This window comes from Pinus tabuliformis, chromosome X, assembly GCF_031772625.1.
Source record: "Pinus tabuliformis cultivar Carrire ecotype Pingquan chromosome X, CPIR1, whole genome shotgun sequence".
Taxonomy (NCBI): domain Eukaryota; kingdom Viridiplantae; phylum Streptophyta; class Pinopsida; order Pinales; family Pinaceae; genus Pinus; species Pinus tabuliformis.
In genome coordinates this window covers 203,207,165-203,226,461 of record NC_142308.1, presented here as the reverse complement: position 1 = coordinate 203,226,461, position 19,297 = coordinate 203,207,165, and positions in this window count along the sequence as shown.

Below are 19,297 nucleotides of genomic sequence, written 5' to 3'. Positions count from 1 at the left end.
AAATTTCTTCCTTGATGGTTATATTAAGGTAGAGAGTTTTACCTTGTACCTAAGCTAGCTCAGATGATGAAGCATAACATGAAGCCATTGAAATTTATTGATTTAATCATGCCTATAAGGCATCAAAAAAATATTGAAAACTAAGAGAACTCATTATTGCTCGAGAAAATATTCCTATTTGTCTTGAGGAAATGAAATTTGTAAGAAATAATATTAAAGTCAGATATTGCACCTATTTTCCATCTAAAATGTTTAAGGAATGGTTTCCAAATCTTGAAAAATTTAATCAATGTCTCAAGCCCATGGTGAAAAGGACAATTAGAAAAATAGAAAGAGAACCTAGTCGTGGGAAACACTTACAAATTCAGGTCCATTTTCACGAAATATCCATGTGACATCAGAGAGAAGACCAATATTATCACCACTGCACAATTCAAGTCTCAATCCCTCCATATTGGATCATATCAGACACTTCTCATCACCAACCAACCGTATGCTCAGTTTGTCAAACCATTTGATGGAACCCACCTAAAAAGATCACAATTTATGTATCTGTATATCTATTTGTGAGTAAGTGTATATCCCTATCTATATGTGTGTATATCTATCTATCTATCCATTTTTCTATATGTCTGTGAGTATATATCCCTATAATCTCATAATATATCCCTATTATTTAAAAATTCTTATATGAATAATGCAATATAGTTTAGGGACTTTTCTCTATGGATTCCTCCAAACATTAGATTACTCATTGTTATTCTCCTTCTGAGTTCACTGGGAAACCTTTACTTGCCATCGTTCTACTTTTGGGTTCATTGGGAAAACATCTATATGTCTTATGCAATACTCCTTAAGATCCAAAAAACAAAGGCATAAAGTCCAATCAACACACTGTTGTGGTCAACAAAAACCCCCCTCTTTGTTTAGTATTAGCAATAATATCAAGCAAAGGGGGACCCTTAACAAAAATCCCAAAAATATTTTTATCCAAATTTTTGTATTTTAACTCCCTAAAAGCTATATCGCATCACAGAGAGAGAGTGAAGAGTTTTCCTATGCGCATAAATAAGCTGCAAAGAAGCGATGCGAAATTCATCACATCACATATTTTGAAAGCGCCCTTAAAAGAAAATGAGAAGGAATTGCCGACGGCCGATGTGCGACATCGCATATCGCAAACATCGCAAAAGCAGCACATAACGAACAAATGAAAATTGCGATATTGCGATTTGCGATCCGCGATCCTACAAACTGCGATTTTGCGATTTGCGATCTGCGACGAATGAAACTATTAATTGCTGCAATACAAATCGCAGAAACCACTCATCGCAAAGTTTCTTCGGCATGATCTGTAAACCCAAAATCAAGCGCTCACCTTAAGCGAAATTAATGATGGCACGCCTGAGTATCCAAAAATGATCATGTTGCGTTTTTCGAAGAGTCAAGTCCTTATGAGTGTCATGATTATGCATTCATTAGAGTTTAAAGCTTTCATGTCAATCGTTTCATTTCTCTTTTCCTTTGCGTAAACTGTAAGGCAGCAACTAATATAAATCTATATGCAGGAAACATCCAAGGAAAAGGGGAAAGCGCCAATACTTGAAGAACAGAGAGGAGATTCCTTCGCAAATGAATGCCGCATGCAGCAGAGCTGCGGAGTCTAGAGTATCACTCCACAGACACTGATGAAAATAGACTATCCAAGACTCAGATTCAAAGGTGCACAAAAGCAGCATGTTTGCAAAAGATCCTGAAGCTCAGATTGGGTAAAGCAAAAAGAAAAACGCTAAAAAGGGATGATGCTTCAGAAAAGCCTGGAACAAAGAATGGAAGCAATTTTCAATATGTAAGATTGTTCAGGCAATGAAATCCCTAACTCATTGAGTCATTCACATGGCCGGAAACCGAAATAGCAACAACACAATCAGTTTGAAAGAAATCTGGGTTATACTAAGTATACACACAGCAAAAAACACCCAGTCAGAGGGAGATTTTCAAAAATATCTTCTAAGTTGTTAGAAGGAGGTGCCAGCTTTTGTTATTTCTACTTTCATTGCCTGAGCAAAGGGAAAAGACAACCAGCCGACTCTTTCCAGGCGAACCTCACATTGCTTACAGCACTAAGGAGCAGATACAGAAACGGTTAGAAATTAGATTCAATTTTTAGAAATAAATTTGCTTTAGTAAAAGGGCAGTCATTTGAAGCCGTTCACTAAATTTGTGTAATTAAGATTAGTTAGTTAGTAGTATTTAACCCTTCTCATGGCATTTGGAGAAGGGTCCGGAAATTTGTCAAAAAACTTGTCCTCGGAACATGCACTTTTGCACCCTCGGAGGGGGTTTTTGATGAATGGATGGATCGAGATTTATTTATGTTTGCATTTTAATGTCTGCTACTAATGTTGCACTTCTGTACTCTTAGTAGATGTTAGAAGTAAGTAGAGATAAATCGTTATTGCTTGAAGTTTGTGAGTGAAATCAGTCATAAATGGTACTTTTATCTCTTGATTAATTTCTGCTCATATTCTTAGAGTGATATACAGCTGATTTGTTTATATGTTAATGTATGAATGTCTGTATTACCAATTGGCACTTTTGTACGGTGGAATCATTTGTTTATGCTTAACATATGAATAACTGATTATGTGATATGTTGTTCACAACTATTTTGCCTAACTTCTTATGCAGAACGGTTCATCTTAAATTGATTTATATTCTTATGATAGTTGAATGATCTTTATTACGAGTTGTTGTATGAAATCTTTTTAGATCGCATAATGAAAGAATTATTACCCGGGTCAGTATAGATTATATGTGTTGTTTTTGTTAGATTACAGTAGCATAGAGTCAGTTTAGAGTCTAGAATTAAATTAGTTTAAAATTACCTTTAGATTAGTGTCTTCAAAATCTACACACACACACACACATCTTTTAGATTGGGAAGCTGGTCCCATCATCCCCAGTCGGACCCGCTACATCAAACGGGCAAGGAGCCGCCAACCAGGTTCCCGACCGGGTGGGTATCCCCCTTGTTGTTGACCCGATTTCGGGGCCCTCAACATATTTGGCGCTAGAAGGAGGGCATGAACTATGAATGGCAACTAAGTCAAAATCTAAATGCCATTCTGAGAGTAAATCACCCTCACCAACTCCCCCGACTTCTCCACTACGGTTAAACCCGGAGTTACAAGTCGCTCGAGTATCCACCGCTGCTACGTACTCCAATATATCAGACCAACTCATTATTGAACCCCCTGAAATTCAAACTTTCATTCGTAAACTCCAGGGATTCTCTATTTTTTCTCATAGGTCTGATAAATCTAACAGCAGCGTGACTTCGCAGTACAATCCTGCTCACCCTCTGACCAGATTGAAGAGTGAAAAATTTGGTATTCAACCAAGTGAACTCTCTCTCCCTACTAGGAAAAGAGCAAGGAAAGCACCACTATAGTCTGACCGTGAGACTCTTTCATCCACTTCGTCCATTTCAACACCCTCATCGCGAAGTCAACCACCCACATCCTCATCCCAAATCACTCATCCATCTTCCACACTTCCTCTTCAATCATCAACTATCATAATACCTTCATCTTCTCAGCATCAGGGACCGTCTTCTACACTCTCATTAACTAGCGGCTCAACGATGGCCCAGTCTCCATGGAACAATCCTGGGGCGGTTTTAATGCCTCCACCCCTGAGCCCAATACCGGCCCATCCTGAGAAGTGGCTACCTAAATTCAATCCAGAAACAGGCATGATAGCTGAAGAGAATATCAATAATTTCATGCTTTCTGTTAATCTCAACGGAGTTACCAACGAAGATGCTGTCGTCCGACTTTTTCCTTACACAATGCAAGGAACAGCCGGGTCATGGTACTTCTCATTACCGTCCGGGTCCATCACAAGTTCGGACATTTTTCAAAGTCAATTCCTCACCAAGTTTGGCGATGACAGATCAATAGCGACATTGATCAATGACCTATCTAATCTTAAACCTGAGGCTAGAGAACCCATTAAAGATTTCAACTTACGGTTCAATAAGATCCTCAACAAGATTCCCGCTGCTTCTCAACCCAGCGAGGAAGTAAGATGTGAATGGTACATCACGGCCTTACCATCTAACTTGGCTATCTTCGTAGATAAGGCAAGCAAGACGACCTTAGTTGAAAACTTAACTGAGGCGCTAGCAGTAGAAAAACGCGTAGTTTCCCTAGAAAAGAGATCTGCAATAGAAGAACGCAAATCTAAGAAGATCTCTTTCAAAGAAGACACCAAGAAGAAGCAAATGAAAGATCCTTTCAATATGGAAGGATTACAAAAGGTGTTAAAGGCCATGTCCAACGAGATGATTGACATAAGAAAACAAGTAGCAGAAACTTCTTCAAAAAAGCCCTACAGATCTTTTAAAAGAAACCTTCCCATGGAGGTGAAACCACCCAATGCTGTCTCAAACGTCGAATCTGAAGAAGAAGAAGAAGAAGAGAATACCACTGAAGGGCAGACCGATGATGAAGAAGTTGTGGAACTACAAGGAATGTGGGAATTCATCCTCCCACAAGAAGAGGATCAAGAAGAATTTCCGGTTAGCACACGAAGCAAAAATCAACTTGATCCTCCCCAAACTACCCCTAAAAAGAAGGGCACAAGCCCTGCAACAAAAGATAAGGTCGCAACAAAGAAAACAACCACTAGAGCGACCCAACTTAGCCCAGTCCAATCAGATCAAGCACCTCCATCAAGAACACTGATAGTGTCAGATGAAATGGAGTATAATATTATCGATGACATGAAAAAGACTAGGGCTAATATCACTCTTTACGAATTGAGCAAATTGAAACATCAACATAAAATAATGATGAAGGAATTACATGCCGTGCCTACTACATCTTTGCCTACAGCTGTAGCTTCCCACAACATGGGAAGACCTCCAACCAACATGATCAATAAGATTGATCCGAATGACATTGCCTTGATTGGAGGAAGGTCAAGATCCCATACTCCTCCTTTTCTCCTCACTTATGAAATCTTCAATAAAAACGTGCACAATTGCCTGATTGATTCTGGTGCTTCGACGAATATTCTACCCAGATCAATATGTGCCAAATTGAATGTTCAACCTCAGAAATCTGCAGTGCGCATAGTTCAACTTGATCTATCTCAAGTTGAAGTGATTGGTGAACTTAACCAGGTGACCATAAGATTGTCGTCTAACCCGAAAGTTTGTCAGGTTATCGACATTCTAGTAGCTGATATCCCTGAATTCTATGGTTTAATTCTTAGCAGGGATTGGTCCGAGAAACTCCACGGATATTTCTCAACCGACTGGTCGCACATGTGGTTACCCTACAACGGCAAACCCAATCAAATAAAGGTTGAATGAGAATTGCACCAAAAGTACATAGTGACAGAATTGGAAGGAGAGAACGAAGCGATAGAATACAACAGCAGTATCATAGGCAATTACTCGGTAGATTCTTTCCTCGACAATTTCAATGCTCACACTTCACCTTACTTAGAAGATTCAGTTGTGTCCCAAATTGAAAATTTTTCCCAAACTGATGATTCAAAGTGTTTTAATTTTTTAGATAGTTCTGTAAATACATCTTTATTTTGGAAATTATATTTTGACGGCTCTAAATCTAACGAGGGAGCAGGAGCAGGATGCGTTCTGATTAACCCAGATGGGAACAATATCATGCTTACATGCAGACTTGAGTTTGATTGCACAAACAATACAGTGGAATACGAAGCCTTGGTGCAAGGCCTATACAAAGCAATCGGCTTGAATGTTAAGTATCTTCAAGTCTTTGGAGATTCCGAAATTTTCGTCAAACAGGTACGTAAGACCATACACTACCTGTCAAGTCATTTAAAGCACTATCAATCTTTAGTACAAGATCTGACTTCACATTTCATAGCATTCAATATTTCGTCAATCCCAAGACTCCAAAATGCGAGCGCAGACCTGTTAGCTAACGTAGCCTCTAGATTGATTCCCTCCGAAGATTTTAGTCCCAATAGGTTTTCAATAGAATTAATCTTTAAACCATCCATCCCTGACAACATCACCAACTGGAGAGTATTCAATGACGATCCGGACATTGTAAATTTCCTTACTTCTAAAGGATCCTACTCAAATCAAATAATTGACGAAGACCATCATGATCACCAAATTCAGCAAAATAGCACTGATAATGCTATACCTAAATCGGTGGTTAAGTTAGAAGATTTATATGATTTAAAAAGTCAGTTTAAAAGGTCTGCCAATTCTAAACTCTACAGTTCAACTCTGAACTAGGAATTAGTGAACCTAGGAACCGATCAGAAGCCGCAAAACGTTAATCTGGGCCATGGCCTAGCTCCTGAAGAAAAATCAGCATATATCTGTCTTCTGAGACAATTCAAAAACATTTTTGCGTGGAATTACGATGAGCTGAAAACATACAACACTTCTATCATTCAACACACTATCCCTATGATTGACAATGAAAAACCTGTCCAGCAGAAGCTCAGAAAAATCCACCCCAACCTAGAAAACCAGATAAAGACCGAGCTAAATAAATTGTTGAGAGCCAGAATAATTTTCCCCGTCAGACACTCCAAATGGGTATCCAATATGGTGCCTGTTAGGAAGAAAAACGGAGATATTAGAATCTGTATTGATTTCCGGAATCTCAACAAAGCCTGTCAGAAAGACAATTTTCCCCTCCCACCTATGGAGCAAATACTACAAGCAGTAGCGGGCTCAGAATTAATGTCTTTCCTGGATGGATTTGCAGGATACAATCAAGTGCTGGTGCATCCCGATGATCAGTTGAAAACCACATTTCGAACCAAGTGGGGCACATACGCATATCGGAAGATGCCATTTGGTCTGATCAATGCAGGCGCTACCTTTCAGAGAGCCATGGACATCGCGTTTAAAGGTTTAGTCAATAAATCGGTAGTGATTGTTGGAAATAATACTGAGAGGGGGGGGTGAATCAGTATTATCAGATTAATCAAACTTTTTAAATGCTCAGAAACATATACGCTACTTCAGTTAAGTGAACCAGCGTGTACACGCTACTGTGACGAAGTAAAACAGCGTATAAGAAGAAAACTCACAATTTTAGTTAGCTTATTCTTCAATTAAGTGCATCAGGACATTATTCATCACATTAACAGTAAACATGTGCAGTATAACAGAACAGATAAAAAGCCACACACATGAACACCAAGATATAAGGTGGAAACCCAATGTGGGTGAAAACCACCTGCTGCAAGTTGTCTCTATCTTTCTTTAATATGAAACTTCAGTTTACAATCTTTTGTACTGGTGCAGCCTTATACCAGTACGCAGGCTACAACCTGCAGAAAGCTACAACCTTCTCTCGTTCTCCAAACTTCCTTGGAAGGGAGCTCCAACCCCCTTTGCTCTTGTACTAGCCAAGATACTAGTACGTAGGTGCTGACCTACAATCTTCCTTCTTTCAGATATCACTTTTCATACATTTTCAGACTTGGATATTCCTGAAGCACAACATTACAATCTGAAGACCACAAATCATTCAATTTCCACAACAGATCATTGAAGCATAAAACAACCAAACTTTGAATCACTGAACCACTGAACCCTGTCAATCACCAGTTACCAGAACATAGAGCAGACTACAGAACTCTGCAATAACAGTCAGACCCCACTGTAAACCCAAAATCAAGCTTCAAAAGATATACGCTACTTCAATGAGCAAAACCCGCGTATACACGCGCTTTTACCGAAGCCAACCTGCGTACAGATCTAAAAATAAACTTTCTCAATTTGCAGCTGTACCAGACATTAGTTAGATCCAAAACGTAACATTGCGACAATATGCAGATCTAGAAATACGCATAATCAACCATATCATGATAGTGCATTTCAAACCATTAGATCCCGATCTATCCTTAGATCTAGTCTTCCATCAACCGATGTGATCTCTCCTTGGCTTAGATCAAGCAACCCAGAACCTGCATATCAGATCTCTTTCTCTCTTAGATATTCAAGCCTTGTCGAAAGATGATATTGCCTAATGATCTTCTTCTCCTTATATAGCCTTAGGCCTTTCTCAATACCAAGAGCCAAAACCATAGTAACACAATACCATCAACTTTAAAACTATGGATCGACACGCCCGTCGAGACATAATGGTCCGAAATCATAGGCACAACTTCCAAGGACTAACCACCATGAACCAAAGGAACCTTTCCACATACACGCGCTTTTTCTGAAACGAACTAGCGTGTACACGCGACTTGGGCTTAACGAAACGGCGTGTATGAGCTTCCTTGGCATGCTGTACTGAGATCTGTCTTCTGATTAAGTTGCCATCACCTGTACCAACCTCTGAGCACCTGTACCATCCTCTGAGTGAGTTGCCATCAAGGACAACACTTGAATCATAATGCCAACAATCTCCCCTTTGGACTTGATGGCAACCATCACACCAAGTCATTCTCCCCCTTTGACATCAAGGGCAAAGGGCTGTGCTCCCCCTGAGGACATGCTGATATCTCTGTTTGGCTGTGCTGACTTGTGCTCCCCCTGACCGAAGGCCAGATCTGCAAAAGATGTTCTTCAACAAGAACCAAGACTTATACACCATAAGGGACCTTCCTATCACCAAAAGACTCAATACATACATCCATACTCCCTACCAAGAGGGGACATAACAGAAACAACCAATTATATTACAGCATTCATCCCAGGCATAGTGGGGAAACCAACAAAGGCCGTTACATGACCTTGATACCATAAAAGAGATATGACAAGAGAGATACATGACATAGAGACAACAGATCTAGACCAAGACGTAGGAAAGGCACCAACAGCATCTGATAAACATCTTGTTAGATCAGCAACCAGAATTTCTTTCTGAGCTCCTTCTCCTGAAACCAACAACCAAAACATCTGAATGCCAACAATGCTTTATGAGACTTTTAAGCTGCTCCCCCTGAACCTGTGCCTGTTGCACTCCCTGAAACTGTGCCTGAAGAATTCTGACATTCCCATTGCTGTTCAGAACTTCAGAGTTTTCCCTTGCTGTTCAGAACTTCATATACGCGGTTTAGCCTGTATAAAACAGCGTATGTACGCGAATATTCTTTCTGCAACAAGCGTCCAACATACACGCGACTTACCCAGCATGAATCCGCGTATATACGCGTATATCCCTTCCGTAACCTGCGTATACCAACTTTTTTGTAGAACAAACAAACTTCAACAACAGGATGAAGCATCAACTACTCCCAGCTTTTGTCTGAGATATTCAAAAGTTTCCCTGGGCAGTGGCTTTGTGAGAATATCGGCAACTTGCTCCTTAGAGGGAACATACTCCATCTTGACCTTCTGCTCAAGCACTTGTTCCCGAAGAAAATGGTACTTGATTGGTATGTGCTTGGTCTTTGAGTGCATGACTGGATTCTTTGAAATGCTGATTGCACTTGTATTATCACATAAGATAGAGACAGGTGGAGTGCAAGTGATTTGAAAGTCTTGCAAGGTCTGCATCATCCAAAGAAGTTGTGTGCAACAAGATGCTGCAGCCACATATTCTGCTTCAGCTGTAGATAAGGCAATCGAACTTTGTTTCTTGCTGAACCAAGATACTAATCTGGAACCCATGAAGAAAGCACCTCCACTTGTGCTTTTCCTATCATCCACACTTCCAGCCCAATCTGCATCTGTGTAAGCATGAAGAGTGAGATCTGTATTTCTAGGATACCATAAGCCATAGTTTTGGGTCCCTTGAAGATATTTGAAGATTCTTTTGACTGCCTGAAGATGAGTTTCCTTTGGGTTGGCTTGAAATCTTCCAACCATTCCTACTGCATGTGTAATATCTGGTCGAGTACCTGTCAAATAAAGCAAACTCCCAATCATGGATCTATAAGTGGGTTGGTGGATTGCTGCTGATTCATCATTTGCACTGAGGCTGCATCCTGTAACCATGGGTGTACATACTGGCTTTGACTCTTCCATGCCATACTTCTTCAAGATCTGCTTGAGGTATTTGGTTTGAGACAAGAAGATACCTCCTTCATTTTGTTGGATTTGCAATCCAAGAAAATATGTCAATTCTCCAAGAAGTGACATTTCGAATTCTTTCTGCATAACCAAGGCAAAATTTTGACTCATAGTCTCTTCATTGCTGCCAAAAATAATATCATCTACATAAACAACAAGAATTAGCAATTTGTTATTTTCAACTTTTATATAGAGATTGCTATCTGCTGATCCTTTTGAAAAGCCTTGTTGGTGAAGATATTTGTCCAACCGATAGTACCAAGCCCTTGGAGCTTGTTTGAGCCCATAGAGTGCCTTTTTCAATCTGCATACAAGGTTTGGATCATTTCCAAGAATGAACCCATCTGGCTGCTCAATATATACTTCTTCTTCTAAGTCTCCATTCAGGAAGGCTGATTTCACGTCCATTTGAAATACCTTGAAGTTTTGAAAGCTTGAGAGAGCAAGGAACATTCGGATGGCCTCTAGTCTTGCCACAGGAGCAAAGGTCTCTTCAAAATCTATTCCTTCTTGCTGTGCATACCCTTTACAAACAAGTCTGGCCTTGTTTCTAATTACTTCTCCATTTTCATTTAACTTATTCTTGAAGACCCATTTTGTTCCTATTACATTCTTATCTTTTGGTCTAGGAACTAATTCCCAAGTGTTGTTCCTTTCGATTTGCTCAAGTTCTTCATCCATTGCTTTGACCCAACATTCATCTTTGCATGCTTCTTTCACATTTTGTGGTTCAATGGAGGAGAGTAGAGCCAAGTAGCTTGAAGCTTCTGCAAGTGTCCTTCTTGTTTGTACTCCTGCTTCTTTCTGCCCCACAATCTGAGTTTCTGGATGATTCTTTTGGACATATCTGGATGGAGTCTTCTCTTCTATTCTTGTCTGCTCCTCTGGTTCTTCTTGAGATTCTTCTTCTTCTTGAGGTTCTTCTTCTTCATCATTTCGCCTTTGAGAGTAACCTTCATCTTCTTCAATGTCTTCATGATGAACTTGCCTAGGAATATATCCCTTCTCATCAACCACTATATCAATACTGTCAACAATTCTGCCAAGTCTTTTATTGTAGCACTTGTATGCTTTGCTATGTGGAGAATAACCAAGAAGAATGCCCTCATCTGCTCTAGGTTCAAGTTTGCCAAGTTGCTCATCAGTATTCTTAATATAACATTTGCTCCCAAAGATTTTGAAATGCTTCACGGAAGGAGTTTTACCACTCCAAAGCTCATGAGGTGTTTGAGTGCTGTTTACTCGGACATTTGTTTTGTTAAGAATGATAACAGCAGCATGTGCAGCTTCACCCCAGAAGGTTGCAGGAGTACCTGATTCATCGAGCATAGCACGAGCCATTTGTTGGATAGTATTGTTCATTCTTTCCACAACCCCATTTTGCTGAGGAGTTCTAGCTGTAGAGAATTATCTTCTTATCCCATGTTCATCGCAGAAATCGAAAAATTCATTTGATGTGAACTCACCACCTCTGTCAGATCTGAGGCACTTAATTTTGTGTCCTGATTCATTTTCAGCCAATGCTTTGAAGGATTTGAATTTTTCGAATGCTTCATCTTTGTGCTTCATAAGCCCTAACCAAACAAACCTTGAGAAATCATCAATGAATAATATCAGATATTCTTCTCCTCGAGGTGTCCTTTTCCTAAATGGACCACATACATCTGTATGGACTAGCTCAAGAGGCAAGCTAGCTGATCCTTCCTTTTCTGGAAAGTTAGTTCTGGTTTGCTTTCCAAACTGACAAGATTTGCATATAGTGTTGTCTGGAATTTTGATATCTGGAAGATCGCGAACTGCCTGATATTTGCATGCTTTTCTTATTTGTGAGAAGCTTAGATGTCCCAACCTTCGATGCCATAACCAGTGCTCTTCATCCTTGCTAAGATAGCATTGTTGTTGTCCTTCTTCAAATATGTACAGATTATTTGGAGTTCTTTTGCCTTTGAGAACTGTTTTACCTGTATCAAGATCACGAACAAGACATCCATTCGATCTGAAAATAACCTCGGTTTTTTGATCACACATCTGACTGACACTTAGAAGATTATGCTTCAATCCATCAACATACAAAACATTTCCAGCCTTGACCTTTTCTTTCAAAGGAGCAATACCTTTTCCTTTTATAGTTGCAGGAGTATCATTTCCAAAAGAAACTTTCTTTCCCTTTTCTAAAGTAGAATAAGATTCAAGTTTTTCTTTATCACCTGTCATATGTTTCGAACATCCACTGTCAATGTACCATAGATTTTCCTGTCCTTCTGCATAAAACGCTATCCCACATCTTTCTGTCTGAGGTTCTTTTATTCTCCATTTTTTGGTGCTCGTGGCTTGTTCCTTTTTCTCCTGAAACCTGCTCCTGCATTCAGATTCTTTATGACCAAAATTATTGCAAATAGAACATTCAACTTCATTTTCAAGAACTGAAAAGTTGTTATAGGTCCTCTTTGTAATCCCTGTCATACTTCTTTGTTTTTGAGCTTCCCTAGTCATGATTGTTTTATATGCAACACATTGAGCTGCTTTGTGACCAAAGTTATGGCAAGAAAAGCATTGTCCATTGAAGAAGCTTCTGCGGTTATTGAATCTACCAGCCAACTGATTGTAATTTCTATTTTCATCTATTCTTGTGCCAAACTGAGAAGATTTTACCTGTGGTTGGTTGTAGCTTTTGTTCACCCTTAAGAAGGATTGTCCCTGATAGTTTCTGTTTGTAATTCGTCCCTGCTTTACCTGATTATCTTCATTGTTCTTCTGCTCATTTCTTCTTACTGCATCAAGATAACTCTTTGAGGTGGATGCTTGAGAGGTTTCTCCATTATAGCCCAAACTTGTCTTGTTTAGAGGAGACCGCTGCACATTGATAATCTCATCCAAAGTTTCAGATCCTTTGACAAACTTAAGATTAACAGCTTTTGTTTTCTCAATTTCTTTTCTGAGACCAACAATTTCACCTTCTAGTTTTTCAAGATGTTTTTCCTTTTCATCAATTTGAAATTGCAAAGTATCAATGATCACACTCTTTTCTTCTATGCATCTCTTGAGTCTAGTAATTTCATTATAGAGATTATCCACATCTACAGCATCCTCATAATCATCATCTTCAAATGCCATTAATAGCTTATATTTATTACCTTGTTCATCTTCATCACTGTTTGATAAGCCATCACTATCTTCATGGGTGTAGTAGCTTTTCTTATTTGCACTTTGTTTCTTATTCCATCTAGCAGGTTCTTTTCCTTTATCCTTATTAGGACATTTTGCAGCATAATGACCTACTCTTCCACAAGCAAAGCATTTGAAAGGTAGCTTACCTCTGAACCTTCCAGCACCCCTTTGAAGATTTCTGACAAAATTTGATTCTTCTTCCTCTTCTTCTGGAACATGGCTTGCTTCATAGTAATCTTCTTTTCTTGATGCCTTAAAAGCAGCTTCCCTTCTGTCTGATGGACCTCCCTTTCTCATTTCATAAGCAGTTAGAATTCCATGTAGCTGAGACATAGTGAGAACTTTGAGATTTTCCTTTTCTTCTATTGCAGATACTTTGGATTCAAACTTGGGGATAATGATCTTAGAATCTTTTGAACTACTATAGTCTCTTTTATTTCTTCACCCAAATTTTTCATACAATTAACAATCTCATCTACCCGAAGAAAATAATTAGCCACACTTTCATCATTATACATCTTGAGGTCTCATATTGAATCCTGAGAGTTTGAAGTTTAGCTTGCTTTACCTGTTCATCTCCTTCATAGCTAGTGATCATTTTGTCCCATATCTCTTTTGCTGATTTGAAGTGCATGACCTTCATGAATTCTGTTTGAGATATACTTCCTAATAGAGTACTGACTGCTTTTGCATTTGTTTCATATGCCTTTTTCTCAGCTGGATCTGTAGGAGTAGCTGAAGGAAAAGCATAGCCTGTTTCTACAATGTCCCAAACTTCTGTACCAAGAGATTGAAGATATGCAGTAACTCTTACCTTCCAATAATTGAAATTTGTTCCATCAAAAACCGGTGGCCTGATTGATGCTTCTTTCTCGTAATTGCTCATGATGAATGATCTTCCTTCAAGCGATCAAGCTTCTCTGAAGGACCTGCTCTGATACCAATTGTTGGAAATAATACTGAGAGGGGGGGGTGAATCAGTATTATCAGATTAATCAAACTTTTTAAATGCTCAGAAACATATACGCTACTTCAGTTAAGTGAACCAGCGTGTACACGCTACTGTGACGAAGTAAAACAGCGTATAAGAAGAAAACTCACAATTTAGTTAGCTTATTCTTCAATTAAGTGCATCAGGACATTATTCATCACATTAACAGTAAACATGTGCAGTATAACAGAACAGATAAAAAGCCACACACATGAACACCAAGATATAAGGTGGAAACCCAATGTGGGTGAAAACCACCTGCTGCAAGTTGTATCTATCTTTCTTTAATATGAAACTTCAGTTTACAATCTTTTGTACTGGTGCAGCCTTATACCAGTACGCAGGCTACAACCTGCAGAAAGCTACAACCTTCTCTCGTTCTCCAAACTTCCTTGGAAGGGAGCTCCAACCCCCTTTGCTCTTGTACTAGCCAAGATACTAGTACGTAGGTGCTGACCTACAATCTTCCTTCTTTCAGATATCACTTTTCATACATTTTCAGACTTGGATATTCCTGAAGCACAACATTACAATCTGAAGACCACAAATCATTCAATTTCCACAACAGATCATTGAAGCATAAAACAACCAAACTTTGAATCACTGAACCACTGAACCCTGTCAATCACCAGTTACCAGAACATAGAGCAGACTACAGAACTCTGCAATAACAGTCAGACCCCACTGTAAACCCAAAATCAAGCTTCAAAAGATATACGCTACTTCAATGAGCAAAACCCGCGTATACACGCGCTTTTACCGAAGCCAACCTGCGTACAGATCTAAAAATAAACTTTCTCAATTTGCAGCTGTACCAGACATTAGTTAGATCCAAAACGTAACATTGCGACAATATGCAGATCTAGAAATACGCATAATCAACCATATCATGATAGTGCATTTCAAACCATTAGATCCCGATCTATCCTTAGATCTAGTCTTCCATCAACCGATGTGATCTCTCCTTGGCTTAGATCAAGCAACCCAGAACCTGCATATCAGATCTCTTTCTCTCTTAGATATTCAAGCCTTGTCGAAAGATGATATTGCCTAATGATCTTCTTCTCCTTATATAGCCTTAGGCCTTTCTCAATACCAAGAGCCAAAACCATAGTAACACAATACCATCAACTTTAAAACTAGGGATCGACACGCCCGTCGAGACATAATGGTCCGAAATCATAGGCACAACTTCCAAGGACTAACCACCATGAACCAAAGGAACCTTTCCACATACACGCGCTTTTTCTGAAACGAACTAGCGTGTACACGCGACTTGGGCTTAACGAAACGGCGTGTATGAGCTTCCTTGGCATGCTGTACTGAGATCTGTCTTCTGATTAAGTTGCCATCACCTGTACCAACCTCTGAGCACCTGTACCATCCTCTGAGTGAGTTGCCATCAAGGACAACACTTGAATCATAATGCCAACAGTGATTTACCTGGATGATATAACAGTGTACTCCAAGAAGCGAAGCGACCATCTCAAAGATTTGAAACAGATCTTTCAAAGATGCTTAAGGTATGGAATTTCACTTAACCCAAAGAAATCTTTTTTCGCATTAAGTGAAGGGAAATTGCTCGGATTCATAGTGTCAAAATCTGGTATTCACATTGAACCTGACAGAATCAAAGAAATTTCCGAAATATCCATACCCCATAACAAAAAGGCCATGCAATCTTTCCTCGGACAAATCAATTTTGTAAAAAGATTTGTCCCCGATTTTTCACGTATTATTTCTCCTTTACAAAATATGATAAAAAAGAATTCAAATTTTAAATGGGGCATAGATGAGCACGAAGCATTCAACTTGATCAAACAAGCTATCATCAACGCTCCATCTTTAGCTACCCCAAATTTTTCAGAATCCTTCATCTTATACACTTTTGCCTCAGAAAAATCTTATGCCGCGATTTTGACTCAAGTAAATCAAGAAAAGGCGGAAGCTCCAATCGCATTCTTTAGCTCGAACTTACAAGGTGCTGAACTCAATTACTCAGACGTGGAGAAACAGGCTTATGTTGTTTTCAAAGCGATCAAATATTTCAGACCTTTCTTACTTAAAGCCCATACCAAAGTCGTAGTACCGTTTCCAGCGGTAAGAAACCTTTTGGTACAAAAGGATGTGGGCGAAAAGAGAACAAATTGGATTACCACGCTACAAGAATATGATCTTGAGATCAAATCAGCAAGCATTGTAAGAGGTCAAGGCTTCTGCAAGATGTTAGCTGGAGCATCACAAATTCCGGAGAACTCATCTGAAGAGGTACACACGTATGAGGTAAGCCTAAACGACGCAGAATCATTATATGCAGACACCATTTATTATCTTAAGAACGGGTATGCTCCATCACACCTGGATCACACCAAGAAAAGAGCTCTGAGGTTGAAAGCTAAACAATACCAGCTCGTAACGATCTGCTTAGAAGAGTGAGGAACGATCTCACCTATTATGTCCAAGCCCCATTGGTTGAATGGTTGCTCGATGTTGACCGACTGTAGTGGCATGGACGATTTCCTTTGTTTCCCCGCAGCAGTCTGGCAGATTTGGCATTTCCTTACGTAATTGTATGAGTCTTTGAACAACGTGGGCCAATAATATCCTGCATGTAAGATCTTATGCGCAGTAGTCTCTCCAGCATAGTGTCCACCTGTTGGTCCATCGTGGAGTTCCTGCAAAACCTTTTCGGCTTCAGTTTTCTCAAGACAGTTAATTCTGAAAACATTATTGAATTCATAGATCAATTTATCATCACTAGGTTTGGATTGCCAACGGCCTTAATGTTTGATAATGCATCATACTTTTCTGGAAATGCAATGACTGAGTTTGCATTAAAAAGAGGGTTCAAATTGAAATATTCTGCTAATTACTATCCGCAAGGTAATGGGTTGGCTGAATCAACAAACAAAAACCTAATCAGGATTATCAAAAGAACAGTGGACCAAAACCAAAAGAATTGGCACAAAGCGCTGGTAAATGCTTTATGGGCAGATAGAATCACAAAGAAAGCTTCAATCGGCACTTCTCCCTTTAATTTAGTTTATGGGAAAGAAGTGGTTCTTCCAACTCACTTAGTCATTCCCTCTTTGTCTCTAGTACAACACATCGATGAAGTATCTACTTCCTCTTTGCAATTAAGACAAACGGAAATAATCAAACTAGGAGAACGCCGAGAACAAGCTAAGAAAACCCATGCTCACCACCAAGCGCTAATAAAATCCTCTTTTGACTCAGCCATCATAACCAGAAAGAACTTTCAGATGGGAGATTTAGTTTTGAAATGGGATAAGGCTCATGAAGAAAAGGGCAAACATACGAAATTTTAGAAGCTGTGGCTTGGTTCTTTTCAGATTGTAAAATTCATAGGCCCATCGACGTTTGTGTTGCAGGATTTGGCAGGTAGAAGAGGTTCTTTTCCTGTGAATGGACATATTCTTAAAATGTATTTTCCATAGAAGATCACTCTTCTATTTTTTGTAGGATAGTTTTAGTTTCTTTTATTTTTGTTTTCTCTTTCTTATAAATAAAACCGGTTGTAAATGATCATTGAATAAGATTTATGAAAGAGCACACTAACTCTCTATCATATTTTGATTTCACTTGTACAAATAGCAAAACTTTTTGAAAAATCTGATTTTTATTATTGACAAATAGAGTTAACTTTAGCCTGAATAATGATATTAGTTTCAACCTTTCGAAAGACTTTGATGAAATCAACCTTTGGTTAAAAATTGTTTTATCCCAGCACAATGAAAGGTCATCAATAATAAAATAAATATTCTCTGCAAAGCTGTGATTTTCAAAGCTCTATTATTGTCGTCCAGAGCTTTCATAAGGAAAAACAATGACTTCCTCCCTGCCAAAGGAAACCGCAGCATTCAGAGAAACAATCCTAGAAAGCACTATATCTCAAAGAATAAGAGGTCTCATCACGAGCCGGCTTATCATGATCACAAATATTATAACTTGCTGACTTTGCCAAAACTGTCTATCAAAACAGGGCAACGACTCAAGATTGTTGCAATCAAAAGACAAGGGGTATCATCACGAGCCAGCTTGTACAGCAAAAGTGTAAATCAAGTGAATGACTGTGTCATAATTTGGCCACCAAACCAAGACATTGTTCTTTAGAGAGTAAAAAAGGAAAAAGTGCCAAAAAAGGATTTTTCTCTGAAATGTTGTAAATAACCTTAAGCAGGAAAAAGGATCATTGTTGGATAACATGGTAACCCTGTCGAGGCTATGGACGCTTGCGGGCAGCAGAGGCTCTACCTACGACAAATGAGCATATTTTAAAGCCAGTACGCAGAGAAGACCTTATTTTATCTTTTAAAAGGAACCGAGTAATGTCTGGTATGAATGCAAGAACTAAGCCTAGGGAAGCAGACAATTGGATTAAAAGAAGGGTTGAAGCAAAGTATCATTGACAGGATGAGGGGTAATCTACTCTATCTGTCCATAACAAAATTTAGACATATGAAAACTTTTTTGTTTCGGAAGTGGAAATGTCAATAGAAAAGCAGAGATAACTGGTTCTTCACAGTGAATTGCCATTGTTGTGGTCAAAAACAACCCCCCTCTTTGTTTAGTATTAGCAATAATATCAAGCAAAGGGGGACCCTTAACAAAAATCCCAAAAATATTTTTATCCAATATTTTGTATTTTAACTCCCTAAAAGCTATATCGCATCGCAGAGAGAGAGTGAAGAGTTTTCCTATGCACATAAATAAGCTGCAAAGAAGCGATGCGAAATTCATGGCATCGCATATTTTGAAAGCGCCCTTAAAAGAAAATGAGAAGGAATCGCCGACGGCCGACGTGCGACGTCGCATATCGCAAACGTCGCAAAAGCAGCACATAACGAACAAATGAAAATTGAGATATTGCGATTTGCGATCCGCGATCCTACAAACTGCGATTTTGCGATTTGCGATCTGTGACGAATGAAACTATTAATTGCTGCAATACAAATCGCAGAAACCACTCATCACAAAGTTTCTTCGGCATGATCTGTAAACCCAAAATCGAGCGCTCACCTTAAGCGAAATTAATGATGGCATGCCTGAGTATCCAAAAATGATCATGT